Source organism: Bubalus kerabau, chromosome 1, assembly GCF_029407905.1.
Source record: "Bubalus kerabau isolate K-KA32 ecotype Philippines breed swamp buffalo chromosome 1, PCC_UOA_SB_1v2, whole genome shotgun sequence".
Classification (NCBI taxonomy): Eukaryota; Metazoa; Chordata; class Mammalia; order Artiodactyla; family Bovidae; genus Bubalus; species Bubalus kerabau.
In genome coordinates, this window is record NC_073624.1 from 249,478,718 (window position 1) to 249,499,075 (window position 20,358).

Here is a 20,358-nt window from a genome sequence, read left to right on the forward strand (position 1 = left end):
TCATCCCAAGTGAGCTTTCATTTAAGGTGTCTGAATCTGTTCTTGGAAGTGTCTTTTCCCCTCCTGTTCGGGGAAGTTTGCTCCATATTGAAGTTCTTTTCTCCTCCACACCCCCTCTAACCACCAGCTCCCTTCTGCTGGCATCAGCCTCTGTTACTCCTCTGACATTACAAGTGTGTGACTAGGTCTCACTTTTCCAGCAACATCTTTTGTTCCCCTGTATCAATTCCACAATTAGCCACCTAGTCCCCACTGTCCATTCCCTCCCCTTTTAACACCAACACTACCTAAACCAGAAATTAAATGCCTAAACCAGACCAGAATATGGTCAGCTCTCAAGGCATCTCAGAGAAGAAAAACAAACCCATGTACCAATAACAAAGACGGGCTGTCCTCTATTTCTTTTCCTGTAGGAACACATAATCAGGATCTTATTTTATGAAAAGATGATATCTCCTTAGTTTGGAGGGCATTAATTTTATCAAAACATTAATTATATCAAAACAAATGTCACTGTTAACTATTCTGGCCCAAGAAACAAGTCCCACTCTAGATATGTAAGGAATGCAGGTTCAGATTCTGATAGATGTATTTGATCTATGCCGCCACTTTGTCTACCTGACCTTGGAGAAGTAACCTGGACTCATTCCTTATCTGTATTTGGTTTAAATTAATTTTTCTTGGAGTACAATTGCTTTACAATATTGTGTTATTTTCTACTGTACAGCACAGTGAATCAGTGATATGTATACACATATCCCTTCTTTTTTTATCCTCTCTTTTTTTCAAGTACCTAATTCATAGGTTTGTGACAAGGATTAAAGAAGCTAATAACATATAGGGACACTAGCTGTGTGCCCTTTTCATGGATTCTCAGGTGATGGAGGTCACTTAGAAAGTCTGATGCATAAGAAACAGTTGCTATTTTTTGTGACTCCGTGGTTCCCCGCCCCCGCCCCGATCCGTCACAGAAAGCAAAGTACTCTTCCTTTCCTTTATGTCCAGTCTTGGAAGTTGCTCAAAAATCCGTTGCAAGAGCCCCAGCTTCTCCCAGGGTTTGTTTCCGACCTGATCGTACTGTATTTTTGTGCAGCGAGGCAGAGCCAGAGGACCCCGTTGGTGAAAAATTTAAATCAGATCAGCGAGAGTCAGCAATCTTCCTCTCCCCCGCTGTTCGGCTCCGCACCTTTGCCACCAGGTCAGGGAAATCATCAGTCCCGGGGAGCAACTACAAAGCTGTTTCCAGAGCCAATTTCCTGCTGAACTGTGTGTTACACTCTTAGCAACATTCCAAAAATTAGACTCATTTCAAAGCCAGCTTTGATCTGGACCCCCCCCCAACCTTGCCTCAGCCCTTGCCGGGAACCACATCTCCAGGACTGGAGGTTCACCTTGAAAGGCTGAGATGCCGGTGAGCAGAGCCGGGCTCTTCCTGAGAGGGAGAGAGGCCCCGTAACAAAAAAAAAAAAAAAAAAAAAGGAAAAAAGAAAGTCTGCAGGAGGCCTCACTCATTCTCAGTGGTCCATTGCCCTTGACTGGGCAGCTCAGCTCCTTCTCGTGGTGAAAGAAGCCGCCAGCCTGGGCTCCGCCATCCACAGAGAAGCGAGGCAACAGCTCTGCTTTCAGCATTGCCGGCCTCTCCTTTTTTTGTTGCCATTGTTACTTAAACAAGGAGCTGCCCTGGGTTTTTCACTTGGGGTCCCAATGCACAGGTGTGCCTGGAGAGGATGGGAAGCGGTGGGGAGGAAATGCTCTTCCCAAGGGGAGACGTCAGGACCATTCAAACCGAGGAAGGCCCGTCTTTGCTGCCCGGTGCATCAGACGCCCCTGACAGTTCTGTGAAAGGAGGAACTCTCAAAGGGGCTTCGTTTTCCTCCGCCTCCTCTCCTCTCACTTCTAAATTATGATGTGGAAACTGAGGAAGAGGAAAAAACCTGCTCACGGGACCAGTTGCCTATGGAATCCAGGGTGATTCATAAACCCCATTTCTAGCCCAGATGCCAAGCAAAGCTAGAAAGACAGCTTGATGAATATACTTCATCCTCTGATGATGCCATCTCCAGGACTTACGGGGAGACAGTGCTATAAATCCAGGAGAAATGGAACCTATGTTCCTTTGTGAATTGGGAATCTCAGGGTGTCCCTAGGCAGGGAATCTTTTTTGTAATAGTTACCAAGTTGAAGGACTCCATTTCCACCTTAGATCAGGGAGTAGGATGAACAATGTATACTAACAGGCAGAGTGGAGAGAGGAGATGGCCAAGCCTGCCACCTGCCTCCTGGTGACCTTGAGAGATTAACGTCACTGTTTGAATCTCAGGTTTCTCACTCTTAAAATGGGAAATTGGGGATGATCAACCCTGAATACTCATTGGAAGGACTGATGCTGAAGCTCCAATACTTTGGCCATGCAGCGCAAAGAGCCAACCCATTGGAAAAGACCCTGATGCTAGGAAAGATTGTAAGCAGGAGGAGAAGGGGGTGACAGAGGATGAGACGGTTGGATGGCATCACCGACTCAATGAACATGAATTTGAACAAAATCTGGGAGATAGTGAAGGACAGGGAAGCCTGGTGTGCTGCAGTCCAAGTGGTCACAAAGAGTCGGACGTGACTTAGTGACTAAACAGCAACAACATAAATGATAAAACTCCATGTAAAGTGCTTTAACCAGTGCCTGACACAGTCTGTGCCCCACAGAGTTCATAGCCCCTTAGGGTGTCAGACACCAAGAGAAGCCTTCTCTGACAACGAGAGGGTCTCAATCTTATATGTCTCCCTATGCCTAGCACACTGCTTTGCACTTTATGGAAACTCCATGTGCATTGATTAGATTGAGTTGACTTTAACAATGAGCAATATTTTCAATATGTTCAGGAAAGAGTGTATAAGGGAACCTTCAACCTTTTTGTAACCACCCCAATATTATTCTTGTAACTACTTTGATTAACATTATTATTTCCTACAGAGGGCAACAATAACAACAGCTACTGTTTACTAATACCTGACATTTAGTATAGCATTTAGCACAAAGTTAGCCTTCAGTGAAGGTTAAATAATAGTGAAACAATACATAGCCTGCCTTTCAAAATGTTGGTTTCCATATGCATTCATGGCACTGCATCTGTGACATGAAAGATTTGTTTGTATTTCTCTTTTTTTATTAAAGCATAAAAGTTATGTTGAGTGAACAAAAATAGTTACCACTCATCCTCAAAGAGAGGCCGTGAGATGGGTGTTGAATAAACACAGAACGTTTCCAGAACGGGGTCTTGTCCCTGAACCCCACTACATCGCACTGACCACAGGGGTAATTAATAACCATCCTGACACTTGAAGGTCCATAAGGCATGAGATACTGCCCTAGTCTGGGAGGCTCGGGGACACGTCACCACCTGCATACCTCCCCATCAGCTCTGCCTGCATTAGCAGGCGACAGCGATTGTATTAGATGGAGCCACAGCTGAGCCCGAGGTTTGATTTCTGTCACCATAAAGGCAAGACTCAAAATGACACTAGAGTAATTAGGAATGAATTTTCAGATCTCGACTTCTCCAGCATGCTGCTAGAGAGGGAGGCGGGAGCGGGTGGCAGTGTTTTGGAAGCTGAGATGGTGACCTTGCACATTGCCCTCAGTCTTAATCTTTTTTTCAGAGAGCCTGGTGAGCACTTGGCCAGAACCTCTTGTTAGGCTGACAACCAGAATGGGTGTGTGTGTGTTTGTGTGTGTGTGTGTAGCCGGCAGGCACCTAGGAGAAAAAGGAGCCGAAGAATGAAGCCAATATGGGAAGCAAAGTTACTACAGGGACAAAATGTTCTTCAGAGCAGCTTGAAATGAGCATAATTTGGGAGAATTTCTGCAAGAGCGGGTTAATTCATAATTGGGTTTGCTGAGCAATCAACAATGTGTTGCTTGTGTTTTCATATGCTGAGAGCATCTGACTCGGCGTGTGCGCATGTGTGTTCAAACGCTCCAGTACTCTGATACTTCACTAATGTGCAATCTCTATTTCTTGCTTTTGTCTGGGGGCCTCTCATATTACATTTAGATTGTATCCTTTATCATCCCAAATTGACATTTATGCTTTTACTTCTATTGTTTCCCTAGCTTCTCCCTGGTATGGATCAACAATTTGTTTTAATCTGTGTCACTTCTCTTATCTCCCTCGACACAGAGGAGCAGTCATTTGGCACCGCCATCCGCCTACAGAGGTGGTGTTATCAAGAGGGTGGTGGGGTCCTGCCCCTTCTCCCCACTATCTAAAGGGCTGGAGAATGTTAATTGCTTTTCCAGTTAGTTTATAAGAATGCAGAAACCGCTGAATGCAGCTTGACTGGTTTTGATGAAAGTAATGGAATGCTAGTGCCTATGAATAAATAAATCTGATTTACATAGAGGACCATTGTGGGGGTGGATAGGAAGCTGGTGAATGCAAGCAAATTATAGTTTAAGGACACATTATTCCTTGGCTTTTATTCTAAGTGCGGGAGGAGAGCTTAGATTTCCTTGGATTCCCAGAGCGGTGGGGCGGGGGGCTGGGGGAGGGGGCGGTGTGGAGGGGAGGTGGGCGGCGATCCCTTGGCTTCAGAGAAAGATGCTTTCCGAGAGCGGCCTTGGTCTGAAACTTAAGGGGGATGCGTTCTGTTTGGAAAGAAGCTCTGTTTCTCTGTCTCACTCTTGCAATCCCCTTACAAAAAGAATAGCAAGCCGTGAAGAATTTATGAGCAGTAAACTGAACATGTTGGCGTGAACATCAGAGTGCCCTGGCGATAGATGCAGCAAAAACTCTCAGAGGCAGACGGGATCACAACCATTTCTAGTTCGAGTTTATTTGCGTTTCCTAAATTCCCGCAAGATCACGGCGACTCGAGATGGAATAAATCAAGGCACTCTTATTTTCAGAAGAGACAAGGCAAATATGAAGGAAAGCTGTGCTGTGTGAGTAGCCTGATCCCAGCTGACTGCCTATTTGTAAAGGTGGGAGCATGTTCTCCATTTGCAACAGAGAGGAAATAAGAGTCCTAACATCAGGGTGTCTGGGTTCTGGAGCACCCAGGACTGTCCTCAGATAGGCCCATCTGTTAGGAAAGGAGCTGGCCAGAGGATATGGACAACTGAGCTTGACACCTGGACTAAAGGAGAAGCAGGAATGCTGTGTTTTACAAGTGACTCTGTTGGTGGCTTCCAACAAATGAAGGAAGATTAAACATCAAAATTCAATCACCCAAAGAAGATATGGGTCAAGTATTATTCTTGGTGCTGGGAGTAGAGTCATGAATAAAGCAAGTCACAGCCTCCAGGCCACATATATTCTCCCACCCAGCCCTTAGCAGGTTCAAGGAGGTAAATAATTGAAGGAGATGTTGAAATTTACATACAGATCTTTACTAAATAAAATTCTCAGAAAAGAGACAGTTTTCTTTGCATTTAGCATCATTCATGACACGATAGCATCCAGAAGGCCTAAGAAAACACCCCCAAAAGAACCCAGCATGCAAGTTAGGAGTTAGGTAAAAATCATCAACAATATAAGGGGGAAGAAAACCCATCTGACTTATTTTGCCCGTTCCAGGGTCCTCTGTCTATAACTATATTTGAAATTGTGTTATTATACACTATCACCCATGCTTATCTTCCAAGTTCCTCATAATCATTTCTCAGGTCCCGATGATGTATTGATAGGCTATAGATTAAATATGAAATTACCACAGATCTCAAGCACCCAAAGATTTATGGACCAAGGGCTAGGCCTCGTATCAAATCAACCATCTAGGAAAATATATGATTTTACCATAATATTAAAAATTACTGGCAGCATCTTCATCTTATCCGATTGGTGGTGTCCTGATGATAAGCCACAGTATGCAAAGAGAGAAATCATGTGATAAATTAAGGAAGAGACATTGAAAAATATATTTATTATGTTTGTGTGTGCAAGGATTTCACTTGCTATGTATGGAATAAAAGGAATTTATTTTTTAATGCCCACTTCTTCAGTTGGTGCCATTCACAGGAGTTACTTAAGTACATAGGTAGGGAAAACAAAGGGTATAGTTACAGTGATGCTGTTGATTCTAAACGGAAATGTTTCCTGGTCACCATGAATGATATGCACTAGACGACCTAGAGGGGTTACAATCTGCATTTCATTCTCCTCTCCAGAATTGTCTTGAGAGTCTAGATCCTTATGGCCTAAAGGGTGGTCCACAGATCAGTACGTTTGCAATCTCTGAGAGATTGTAAGATACAGCCTCTGAGGCCCCCCACCCCAGACTCACTGAATTAGATTCTGGATCTTGAGTTAGATCCCCAGGTGATTCATAGATGTATTGCTGTTTGAGAAGTGTAGGTTCGAGGCAAATCATGCTCTGACAGACATAAAGCGTGAAAGGAGGTGGGGAGCTCTTAATGTATCTCGAAAAGTGTCCTGAATGACTGTGAGACATGACCCAAATGATGATGATGATGATAAACCAGAGCAGCAAAACAGTAAAAATGGTAGCTAATGTTTATTGAACCCTTACTATGAACAAGACACTCTGCAGAGGGTGTTTCATTCTTGACCCAACATAATCTTCCTGAAGACAGCCCTATGAGTAGACAGTAAATAAATATTTGCTATGAGTAAATATTTCCTATTTACAAAGGAAATAAAGCCTAAGAGAATTAAAGAACTTTCCCCCAGTCTGCAAGCTTGTGAGTAGCATTGCCAAGGTGGACACCCATATCTGTGTGACTTCAAAACAACTGCAAGATGGTCCCGTTAGGTAGAATTGCTAGTTGACAAGGGAAGCTGTGTGGAGGGAGAACCTGGAATATTGAGCAGGAAATTAAGTCCTCTAATGAGAACCATCATTATAGGGAGGAGAAAAGGAAGACCAGCAAATGGTCTTTTAGGTTCTATGAAAATATGTCCCTCTCTGAGTTCCCCAGTTAAAAGCCTGCAGTCCTTGATTTTTCCTTTTCCCTGATGACCCATATCCAGTTGACCATTTCTGTCATTTTCTTTCTTTAGTATCTCTTTCCTGTTTCCTTGGCTCTTGAAGTTCACACTGCTGTCTCAGTTCACTGCCTCTAGCTGGGTAGGGAGAAATTCTCTCCACAACATCCCTGACTCCAGCTCATCTGCCATATTGCTAGTCAATCACCACTGTCTTCGTAAAACCCAATCCAAGCATGTTTTCTCTGCCTGGCTCTATGTCAGGTACTGAAACACCAAGGCAGCTGAAATACATGTTTTGCCCTCAAGGAAGTGACAAGTTCACGGAAACCCCTCACATTCTACCTGGGCTGCCTATCTGATCTCATTTCCCTCTCTCCTTACCTGCATTCGCCATCCCAGCCGCTCTCACCAATCACGTATTTTCCACCACCAGGAACACTCTTTGCATCTCAACTATCCAATGAACTCAACCCAGCTTTCAGTGAAAGCCAGTTCAGCTGTGCAGTCTCGTCCATCACCTTACCCAAGGAGAAGGACGTGCTCCCTTGGCTTAGACCACTTTTTAGATCAGTTAACACTTTGCTTATTGCCTCTTTTAAATCATAATTTGTATTCTTGATATGGCCCTGGAAGAAAGAAAGAATATGGAGACAAGACAATGGCTCACAGGTCAAAAAAACTAGGCATTAAAATGTGCTGTTGGGTTTAAGACATTGTAGATGAATTTTCCCCAACACCATCTCTTATTCTCTAACCAGAGTTACGTGAAGAGGGTGTGGAATGTTTTTAGGCTTAATTAATTTTTAGGCTTAATAAAAAATGATGTGAGGACACCACCTGGTCTCCTAGCCACTTTTATTCCAACAGCCTTGCATGCATCTGAATAGAAACAGGATTAATTGAAGCATAAATAGTTTGAATTATCTATAGAATCTCAGAACCTCTGCCAGCGAGTTAGAAGGAGAGCTTGAGTGACTTCAAACCAGAATTATGTCCCCATGGAGGATGTCATCAGATCCAGTCCATGTTTGAGCCCTAGTACTGTTTCAGGTTGTATATTAGATGACTTTCACAGGTTTTAGCTTGTCTGTTTCTCCGTGTGTGTGTGTGTGTGTGTGTGTGTGTGTGTGCTCAGTCATATCTGACTGCGATCCCATGGACTGTAGCTTGCCAGGCTCCTCTGCCTATGGGATTCTCCAGGCAAGAATACTGGAGTGGGTTGCCATTTCCTTCTCCTGGGGAACTTCCTGACCCAGGGATGGAACCCACATCTCCTGCACTGACAGGTGGATTCTGTACCAACTGAGCCACCAGGGAAGCCCCATTTCTCCTAGTAGCCGTATGGAATAACTGCTATAACTTCCGCTTTACTCATGAGGAGATTAAGGTCCTGGATATGTTCAATAATTTCCTACATGGATCCCACCTGTGGCTTGTAAGTGTGGAAGTTGAGAGTTTCTTCTCAGATGGTAGACCAGTATATCCCACTATTACCAGGCAGCCTCACCCACAGTTCGCTCGCTCGCTCGCTCTCTCATGGCCATCAGTTTTCTAACAAAGTTTCCTAGGGAGTATGTGTAACGATATAGAGACATCATGTGTGACTCTAAAACAGAAAGACATCAGAGTAAAATATACATACAGGTCTCTCTTATGCCTTATTATCATGCCTGCCATGGGAAAATACCCCTGTGTTTGTACTTATGACCAACTGTGTGTATCGACAGTGTCCAAGTCCTGGGTCTCCCGCATCCTGGACAGGAAAAGGATGCTTCATATCAGCCCACAGATACGATCACAGCATCTCTCTACATCCAGACTTTAGTCACACATTTCTCTTGATACATATATATATATATATATATATATTTTTTTTTTTTTTTTACGGATGAGCATAATCAAGTGCATGTCTCAGCTCTGGGGCCCAGTTAGCCAAACACAGATGACAGGCAAGGTGCTCTTGCCGACTCCTGTGTTGGTATCATGGGGACCAGCTCTGATCCGTTTCTGTCTGTGGGCACTTGCCAGGAACCATGCAGGCAAGTCAATGGGATGTCATTGATGGGCCAAATGTTTTTCTTGACAGGAGCTTACAGAGTAGGCAAAAACAGCAAACTGGCTGGTCTGACCTGTCAGCCAATTTTTCGCTCCCTTGGCAATAGCATAAAAGTGGCAAAATATTTAGAGTTTGGGACACAAGTTAACACTTCCTTCAACACAAGGTAACCAAAGTGTGGATAAACCAGAACCTGAAAGGAACTCTACTAAATGCAAAGTCAGGATCATATGAAACTTATTCCTAGGACTATTTGTCATGGTGAAGTTGGAGGACCACCTATGTTAGAAGCAGAAGCATCAGGAGAGCTTTAGATGACGTGTCTTGTCTGATGTTGCCAGCTAGATGCTAAACCTGGGACTTTAGCGTCTAATCCACACATTGGATTGCAAAGTGTATCTCAAGACTCTCCTTCTGCAGTGCCTTTGGGTTGAAAGAAATAAAAGGTATCATTTCACACCTACCAGAGTGGCTAAAGTTTAAAAGATTGACAATACTAGCAGGAATCTAGAGTACTTCATATATAGTGGTGGGAGTGACAGGTTGTAAACTCGTATAATCACTTTGGAAAATGGTTTGGCATCTCCTTATACAATTAAGCATTTACCCAGTAATCTCAATCCTAAATTGTTAACTCCAAAGAAATAAAAATATATGTCCCAAAGTAGATTTTTGCCTGAATGGTAGTAATAGCTTTGGTTCTCAATAACTGTAAACTGAAAACAAAACAAACATCCAGTCACAAATTAATAGATAAGCAAACTCTGATATCATCACACAACAGAGTTGTATTTAGCACCTACTGAGATACACAACAGCATGGATGAATCTCAGAAACATTATGCTGAACAAAAAAAGTCAGATACAAAATAGCAGTGACTTATCCTTTGGGAGCTGGTGTTGGACAGATCAGCCTGGCGTGCTGCGATTCACGGGGTCACAAAAAGTCGGACATGACTGAGCGACTAAACTGAACTGAACTGATCCTTCCCTTTATACATGTTCAAAACATGTAAAGCTAATTCATGGTGATTGACATCATAAGCATGACCTGAAGGCTTGGGGACTGTCTGAAAAGGGCCACAAAGGATCTTTCTAGGATGATGAAAATAGTCTGTATCTTGAAAAAGCTGATAATTACTTGGGTGCATTATTTATCAAAACTTTGCCAATTGTATGCTTAAGTTTGATATGTGTAGAAGTCCATCTTGCTTTTTAAAAAGGAGAGTGGAAGAAGTGAAAGAAAGTGAAAGTTACTCATGTCCAACTCTTTGGACAGACCCTACAGACCGTGCCTCACCAGGCTTCTCTGTCCGTGGAATTCTTCAGGCAAGAATACTGGAGTGGGTAGCCAGAAATTGCCTTCTCCAGGGGAATCTTCTCAACCCAGTGATCAAACTCCGGTCTCCTTCATTGTAGGCAGATTCTTTACCGTCTGAGCCAACAGGGAAGAAGTGGGCATAAAAGAGCAGTGTGAGGGACCCTGTTGGTGATGGAAATGTTCTGTATGTTGACTGGGTCAGTGTCAGAATCTCACTGGTAATACTGTTGCTCTTGTTTCATAGGCTGTTATTTACGATAAGGGGAAACTGGATAAAGGGTAGTTGGTATGTCTCTGCATTACTCTTACTACCGCGTGTGCATCTATAATTATCTCAAATTTTAAAGTTTTCATTAAAACAAAACAACAACATTTGGTATTAACAGCTTGGGATTTGAAATTTTGTCTTCTTGTAAGTAACCTGCTGTGTTTCTGTGTGTGTGTGTGCATGTGCACTTTTTATGGGAAAGACAGAAAGAAAACAGGGCTTTTGAATAATTTGAAATTTATTTTGAGTTTTGTTTTGATTTCTCCATTTTTATTTTGATTTTTGTTTTGTATGCTCATGATTGAACATTCACTCCTTCGATGGTATTGACTTTATCACTCTAAGGTCAAAAATTCTTACATCACTCCCTGCTTCTTCCCAATGTCTTATCACTCCAAACTTGCCATGGAATACAAGGAACTCTTTTCTTGAACATAACCATTAATCCATTAACTTCATGGAGCAAACAGTGCATTTGATGCATCTATGTGCCAGATGGGGGGAGATGCCAGTCAAGTGTGATTTTATAGCCACACCCACTTTTGCAGGTTTTCTAGGTAATGCTGCTGCTGCTACTGCTGCTAAGTCGCTTCAGTTGTGTCCCACTCTGTGCAACCCCATAGACGGCAGCCCACCAGGCTCCCCCATCCCTGGGATTCTCCAGGCAAGAACACTGGAGTGGGTTGCCATTTCCTTCTCCAATGCATGAAAGTGAAAAGTGAAAGTGAAGTCACACAGTTGTGTCCGACTCTTTGTGACCCCATGGACTGCAGCCTACCAGGCTCCTCTGTCCATGGGATTTTCCAGGCAAGAGTACTGGAGTGGGGTGCCATTGCCTTCTCCTTCTAGGTAGTGCAGTTAGTACTAATATAGTCTCCTGGATGCAAGGACACCAGCTGGGTTTATGTCACTCCCTTGAGGGCCTTCAGTGCATAAGTCAATTCTTTTTCTTTTCCTGTCCGTGCAGAGGGCTTCCTCATGTGTGCTGCACACAGGGAGAGAAGGCAAGGTGTCTCCTTGTGTGAATGATTTGCATCTGAAGAAAGCAAGCAGTGCATACACTATCAGAACCTAGGTTTGGGAGGTATTTCGTTTCTTTGTTGAAATCCCCCGGGAAGGCTGCTCTGGCTTAGACAACTGTGAAGGAAGGAATTCATCAGCTGCAATGATGCTGCCAGCCTTGGCTTGTCTAAACCCATCTTTGAGTCACCATTGCAGCCTGTCTCCTGACACCTGCCCACGCCACTCTAACATACCCCAGCTCGTGGATTCTGCTTCAGTCAAATGTCTGCTCTAGTAGGGCTGATACTCTGAGTTACAGACGCCAGTGATTATCAAGGGGCACGTTAGGAAGGCTAAGTCCCTCCCACCTTTCTTTGGGCAAGGACATCACCAGCATTGTCTTAATATGTGCAACAATGTCCAAGAGGTGGGTTGATACAGTTTATCCTGTTTGGCAGAAAGGAAAATTAATCTCACTTAAACCACATCCTCCTTCTGCACGCTCTTCATCGTACTCTTCTTCCTCTTTTTCTTCTTCTTCCTCTCCTCCTTGTCTCCTGTTCCTCCTCCTGCCCCTCATCCTCCTCCTTGGGGAGCAGGCATAGTAAGAATTTCAGACAAATATGAAAAGTCCTCATTGCCTTTTCTCATTTCTTCTACTAGCATTTTCTTACCTTCTCGACACTCCCCCCAATCCTCCCACCTAACGCCTGAGGTTCCCATCTCATTCTCACTCCTACATCAGAACTTACCAGTTCTGTTTCCCAGTCTCTCTGGACCCTGAGGCTTGATAAGACACCAAGTGATAATTAGATTAATTGGGTAAGATGAAGCTCTAACATGTCATGAAGCCATTCATTTCCTCTAGGCCCATAAAGGATATTCCTATGTAATCCTAGGCCCCAGAGTAGAGCCATGGGACAGAGAGTTTTAAGCCAATAGCTAGAGCTTTCATGTTCTCAAAATTACATCCGATGGGAAGAGCAGCACATTTAGTTATTCAGTGATAACCGAAGATGGAGTAATATGTCTAGGTCTTCCTAGCATATCTAAGAGAAACCCAGATGTGTGTTGGAAGAACATGTGAAGAAGTGTAGGGTCATCCCTAGACTTTCCTAAGAACATTTGAGAAAAGCTTGGGAGGGGGTATTACAGCCTGCCTCGCTTACCCATGAACTTGCTCTCATCTAGAAAATTCTGAGTCCAAGTAAAAGCTTATGAGATTGCATTCTGTTATCATAATAAGAAGCCAGCTGCCAAACACCCTGCACCCTCTCCTTTCTTACCACTTTTCAAGTTCTCTTGAAGTTGCCCATTCCTCCTACTATAAATTCCTCCAGGGTGAGGGCTAAATCTTAGGTATCGCTTGGCTCTAAGCACCAAGCTCAGATCCAGGGACAAAGTAGATGTTCATTTAATGGCTGATGAGCTTCTTACGCACAAGCGCTAGTTGGTTTCCAGGAAAGAGTCCCGATAGGATGGATTATCAAAGAAGCTGGGGTCTGGACCTGGAGGAGTCTAAGCGGTTCTCCTTGGTGATCTCCTTCCAGATGGCTTGGTGCCCTTATGCAAGAGAATGGATTCTAATCCAGGTCAGCCACAGGCCATAAGCTAGAATAGGGACTGGCAAAATTGGTGGAGGAAGATTTATGGAACTTTCCTTGATGGTTCAGGGCTCAGTTTCCTGCACGATAAGAGTGTCATCCCTTAGATAGGAGCACAAGTGAGCAGTTGAGCTCTGGCTGTCTGCCTTCTGTCCTCTTCATGCACCAGTTCTCAAGACAACACTGTTATCACGCCAGAAAATACAGCCCAGAGCATTACAGATGTCTGGTACAAGCGGAACCCATATTAATGGTTATTGCTTAAAGAAGAGGCATGCTCAGATCTCTTCACTGTGCTCTAGGGAAATAGCAATTCTTACTTTCTTCCAGAGAAGACCAGAGACATAAAAAGATCAATTGGGTCTGGCCTATCTCAGATAGGGGAGGCGTTTTTAGAGGTAATTTAAAGGGTCAGCTTGACATGACCTGAGACACATCCCCACAAATACAGATTTTTTAACAATTAATTTTTGTCTGGATGGATAGACATAAAATGTTCAATTTGTTGTAGGAACAAATATATTAGTGACACTGTATGAAGAATGAATGAAGAGTCAAAAAAAAAAAAAAAGGGATTTTTTGTCATTTTGGTTTTTTGGCATGAACTTAAGGCTTGTTCCAAAAATCCTGGATTTCTGTAGTCTGTTTGACACTTGATTTAGGATTAACTGAACTTTTTTCCTTTTTTAAAAAAAATTTATTAAAGATACTTAGCCAGTTTTTGACAGTGAGTATATTGTTCATAAAACAGAAAGATTTGGGGAAGAGAAAGCATGATTTCTTTTCAAGGAGCCTCTAATTGAGCCAAACTGGAAATTCATTAAATGACATTTAAAATGGCCAGGCAAAGTTACTGTTTTTGCTCTGATAAAAAATGATTCATTTAAAACACTTACTGAGTGAGACATGCATCATATACAATGAAGTTCCATAACACTTACAATGTTATTCGTGCCAGCCTTAGTTAGGAGGAGTTTATTTTCCCTTTCTGCAAAAAACAAAAGATCCCAAAGTATTGCCTCTCCATCCTGACCCTGCTTCCACCTTAAATGCTCTGGAAATAAAATAGCACCTTTTGCCCCTTTTGAAACATTGCCATTTGTAATCAGCCCAGATTCCCTGCTAGAGAGAGAGTGTCAACAGCAACAGAAACTTTTAAATTGCTTGCCTTTGATGAAAATGAAAATGTTATCCATGAAACATCTAAGAAGATAAGTTCAGGCCTGATTCTTGCTATGCAAACAGATATATACAGTATCTTCCTGAATCAGCTTTTTCTCATCTGAAATGGAGCTATTGTACTTTACTATGATGTCAGAGATTGAACTTGGGCATGAATACACTTCTGATAATTAAGATCATATCAGATTTGGAAAATTTAACTCATAATGAGATGAAAGTTTTCCAATGGCATAGGCTCAGAATGCTTGTGAATGGGGCCATGTAATGGTCATAAAAGTAAAGGGTGAATTTGAAATTCCTCATTGCATAAATGTGCAGATAACGCCAGAAGGATGAGCACCCCAATCCCATAAGCCCTTTTTTTTAAAAAAAAAAAAAAAAAAAAGGAAGCATCTCTTGGAACAGGCAGGTGGTGTATCATATGTTCCCAGGGCGGAGAATGAGCTTCTTGCTTTTAAAAGTAATTGATTTTATAGTGAAACGTGTCAAGAGCACTGGTTTTCAAAATGATTCTGTTCATGAGTGCTGGGAAATAATACATACTGCTAATTGCTTCAGAAATAGCTGAATTCTTTAACTTTGGCTTTGACTGTGGTTGGAAGAAAGATCCTTTGCCTTTCTGCCTTTCCCCCCATCACAGATTAATAGCTGTTTTGAAACTGTGTCTCCTTTGGCTGTTCCAGAGATGAAATCTGCATGCCTTCACTTTTTGTCTAGGGCATCAGCTACAGTATTTTTTAGTTCAAACTCTGAGCATTCTAAAGATAGCAGTGTGACATTTCTGTTTCATTGAAGCCCAAATAGTAGGCAAGATAGAAAACGCCAGAGAAGAAAAAGATGCGTTTGCTGATTTTCCTTCGTCCCTACTGAGCTGCCTAGGTGAACTGTTGTAAGTAGGGAGGTAGATTGCAGGTGGGGGAAGGAATGAGGGGAAGCTTAGCGCATGTGCCTTGCTGTAATTCCATATTTGAATGTTTCAGTCCTGTACAGATAGATTGAATGTACTATGGAACCCTAGAAAGGAAACCCAATTGTTTCTTTATGTTTTATTTTTTCCCCTTTAATTGTCTCTCCAGTACGCTAACATGAATATGTCTGCTTTAGAGTCTGTGTTTGTTCAAGGTATCAGCCCAGAAGAATAAGCCAGAACCATAGCCTATGGTCAAAAGTATTCATAATTGAGCCTACTAATGATGTCTGTGTGTTTTATCATCACTTCATTCACACAAACGTAGTATACCTATAATAAACATCCATACATGTGTGTGCAAGACTGAAGTAGACCTTGATGAATTTTAGAGATTGCTCGTGTACCTCCTCCTCCAGGAAGACTTCTTGCATCCACTAGGCCAGAAGTCAGCACATTTTTTCTGTAAAGGTCCAGATAGTAAATATTTTAGGCCTCGCTTTGTGAGCTACATATGGTTTCTATCACATATTCTTTTTTTTTTTTAATTACCCTTCAAGGATGTACAAAATATTCTTAGCTCAGGGACTGAAAATGGTCCATCGGCCATAATTTGCCAACCCCAAGACAAAGCCAAGTGTCCCTTGTTTTTTCATCCAGAGCAGCCTCCACATCGTATTGAAAAGAGCTCAACTCAAAATTCTCAGAGGGGAGTGTCTTATCTCTGCAGCCCTGGCCTCAGTGCTGGCAAGTGTTCATTTTCCAAATATACAGTGATCGCCGCCTTCCAGTTTTATATTCCAGCTGGGAAAAAAAAAAGATCCTGTACAGAAACGAGTTAAGTAACGATTCAGAACACAGCGCGTGTTCTCGACAGATCCTTGGCAACTTTGGCTTTCTGGAATAGAACCCCAAGTTGAGAAATAAGTTTTTTCAATGCGCTCTTAAGTTCCCACAATAGCTTTATGAAAGCCTTTGCTCTGTGTTTCATTAGACCTTCATCTGGGGTCCTGTTTGTTCTTCCTTAGCATGCAGGGGTTTTTTAATTTTAATAATTAAAAAAAAATAACTTAAAAGATGGACAGCAGGAAGGGAGAGGGGTATGCGGTGGTGCCCGGGCATAGCAGTCGGCCTAGAGGCAACCCCAAGATTGACACCAGACAGCCTGACCTCCAAGAAGGAGACAGAGTAAATCAGAAGGAGATACAGAGCTAGCTGACTGCCTGGTACAATTATGTGTGCTCTTAACAGGTTCTCACTCATCAATTAAATGTTGAATTATGCTCATTAGTCTCCCTTTAAAAATACAGCCAAATTTAGCTTCCAATTTCAAATTATTACATCTACACAACACGGTTAAAATAAAAATATATCCAAGCACTTGCAGACAGTTCTGGTGATCTGGAAAATTCCCTCATTGGACCCTCTCATTTTTTAATAATGTGTGATGAAAGACACATTTGTGACCCAGGACCACCTAACATGAAGAGCAAGTGGTGGAGACGCAGATGACCTGGGCTGGTTCTTCCTTTCCAGCTATGCAGCCTGACACAGTTACTTTCTCTAAGCCTCAGTCTCCTGGTCTCTATAATGGGTGCTCTCTTAAGGTCACTTACTTAGAGAATCTCATTATTCTGTGTTAAGTAAGTAAATATCTTATCATTACTTCACATTCTGTGTTAAGTAAATAAAATTCTTGACAGAGAAGCTGACATAAAGTGGGGGCTCAAAATAGTTAGCTCTTAGGACTATAATCGGAGAAGGCAATGGCACCCCACTCCAGTACTCTTGCCTGGAGAATCCCATGGACGGAGGAGCCTGGTAGGCTGTGGTCCATGGGATCGCTAAGAGTTGAACACGACTGAGCGACTTCACTTTCACTTTTCACTTTCATGCATTGGAGAAGGAAATGGCAACCCACTCCAGTGTTCTTGCCTGGAGAATCCCATGGACAGAGGAGCCTGGTGGGTTGCCGTCTATGGGGTCACACAGAGTTGGACATGACTGACGCGACTTAGCAGCAGCAGCAGGACTATAATTGTTATCAGCATTATGATAAAGTATGAAAAATGAATGTGACAGAGTCCTCAAGGAAACGACATAAAAGTATAAATATGGAAGTTGAAAGCAACTTGAGAAGGTACCTTATGGAAGGTGCTACTTGATCTAGAATGATCATGTGAAGTCTAGAAATCACGCTTAACTGGGACTAATTACCTCAGAACTCTATTTACCCCTGGGATACTTTCTTAGGTTGAGAAAGTCTGTTTTCTTGAACAGTAAAATCCACACACACATTTTCACATCAGATTGTACTCTAAACTCCCAAATGTTTTGAATTTCCAGTACCCTATCACCTTAGTTTTTTGTTCCTTGCTGAAGGCAGAAAGGGAGTGTGGAAGTGGAGTGGAACAATAGAATTTCACTTCACTGAGGTGGCTCAGTGCTAAAGAATTCTCCTGCCAATACAAAGACTTGGGTTCAACCCCTAGGTCGGGAAGATCCCCTGGAGAAGGAAATGGCAACCCACTCCAGTATCCTTGCCTAGAGACTCCCATGGACAGAGGAGCCTGGCGGGCTACAGTCCATGGGGTCGCAAAGAGTCAGACACCACTTGAACACACACACGTATGCCACTCAGGCCACCAGAGCCCCTTCTAGAAGGGGACACGATTCACAATTTTTTCCCCTGCAGTTTTCTTTCAAAGTGTTCTGGCTTCAGACTATGCTTCACTGTATTCCCCAAATGTAACCCAGGGGAGTTACTGACACACCACACTGGTCGTGACCTTTAAAAGCAAGGACCTGAAAAGGACTGCTTCCTTCTGGAATAATAAGCGCTGATGACAAGTCTAGTCACTGATGTAACACAAAGAAAGGGCTGCTTCAGAGGGAGAAACTGGGACAAGGGAGTTTGGCTGGAGCAATGAGAAACGTCGAGAGCCTTTGGGTATTAACCAGACTGGCAGCGTGATCCCCGGGAGGAAAGACAAAGATAGCTCCCGCCTTCCTGACTCAGGACTGCCCAGACCGCTGCACCGCCCTGCCCTCCCGCAAGGCTCTGCTCGTGCAGACAATCTCCATGAGTGGGCGTCTCGGGTCCAGCCCCTGCAGCACCGACTTTCCACGGCCTGGCATCTGTGTCCTCAACTCCGCGGTCAGCGGACGGTTGTACAGGCAGCCCTGCCCTTGTTTCATCCAGGTAGGCAGAATGATGGTTTCCTATTGACTTTTCCTGGAGGCTCAAAGCAGAGAAGAGGGGCGGGAAATATCAGAACAGTAGACGGCATTTTTGCTGTGTCCTCATAAGTGTGCGTGGGAAACATCAGAACACCTAAGGGACGGGGGCAGAGACAGGGAAAAAAGTATGCCCGGGAAGGGAAGGGGAAGTAAGACGTGAACTGTTCTCGCAACTGAGCTGGGGACGGAGGAGCAGAGAAGAGCGTTTAGCACTATGGGGCATCCTGTTATTTGTCAGTGCCTACGGTACCCTGCTTAGAATCCTCGTCCCCTTCTTGGGACCAGCCCGCGTAAGCCGCAGCCCCTGCTGTGAGTGCAGGAAGTGTCATTTTCCTGTACCCCCCGCTCCCTTCTGCTCAGAGCCCAGCCCCATCAGTTGGGGACCTCCTGGGCTCTGAAGGACAGGACCCATGCGGGTCACAGGTGCTAGAGCTGCACAGACACTATGCTAATTACACCACGCCTGTTCCACCAGGTTAAGCCGTTGCTGTTGGCAACCTTGATATCCCTTTTCATGTATCCATTTCCCAGCAAGGTGTCATTGCTCTCCCCCCACGCCCACCCCCCACCCCCCAGCAAGTAACAAACCTTGGACCTGGGACTTGGCCCCTCCCGTTAGGGGACAAGGACAGTAAGGAACAGCCCACAGGAAAGTAGCATCTGTATGTGTTACCTGGAGCTGATGAAAGAAGAGTCTGTTCCACCTGCCGGGGAAGAATGAGGTCAGGAAGGGCTATTGGGGATGTGAAATGTACAAGATGAGAAGGCATTAACCAATAGCTGGCACGGGGCCCAGGGACCAGCACAAGCCAAGTCAGTGTAGGTGGCCCCCTGACCTGCCAGACCTGTATCCCTGCTAACATCCCCTCTATTTCTGAAGGTGTTTTCCCAATATATCCATGGTATCATGCAGACCTGTGCCATCACTTTAGACAAGGCAGGGATGGTTTTCTCCACTTCTCCCAGCTTACATTCTGTTGAGCCCCAACTGTGTAGCTGAGCTGTGAGTCCCCTTAGGGCTTCCTTCTAAATACTTTTACAAGTTTTTCTATCTTTTATTATGCTGTAATTTTCTTATACTCCCAGAATCAACCCCTTCTACTTATGGGAAATTTCTCAAGACAAACAAGTTTCTCTTCCTGGGTAGCAGTTCCCATTCATGAAAAATTTCCTTGTGTGCAGTCAGAAAGTATAGCAGGTTGTGAAGCTCTGTAATTTGTTTCCCATCAACTAATAATCTTATTGTGATGAATAATACAGTACTGTTAATGTTGCTACAAGGTTATGGATTGTGCTGAGTGTCAGGAGAGGAGCTGACAGTGCCGTGCAGCAAAGCCACCCTTTCTTCATTTTGCGCAGCAGAGTTTCTTAAACAGCTTGTGAGAGACACACAAGCTTCAGCAAGCAATATTCTAATGAATTCAAATATAAAAACTATTAACATCACACCAGTAGGACTTTTGCACAGATGTTGACTCTGTTTTGACTTGTTTCTGGTGCTTTTTGTTTTTTAAGGATGTGCTAGTGTATATATTGAAAGCAGATGTTCCAGGTTTGGGGGTTAATTTGCTTCCTTGTCTTTCGGAGAAGAGCCTGAGCTTCTCTACCTGGAATGGCTCCTGATCTGATGCAAGTGTTTCCCCGTCAACACTGACTAACTCGGTCCTGCTCTCCACATCCATCCACATGTTTAATTTTGTTTTATCAATATTATATTTTTAAAAATTGGCATACAGTACCTACCTTTATGGTATAGGGTTCTGTGAATTTTAACTACATGAATAGTAGATTTGGGTAACACCATCACTCTCATGACACAGAACAGCTCCATCAC

At 43.5% G+C, this 20,358-nt stretch overlaps 1 protein-coding gene across 20 annotated transcripts in view; it reads left to right on the forward strand.

Annotated features, from left to right (window-relative positions):
* LOC129637974 (teneurin-2-like) overlaps positions 1–20,358 on the forward strand; it is a 462,189-nt gene that overhangs the window by 243,043 nt on the left and 198,788 nt on the right. The window lies entirely within an intron of this gene.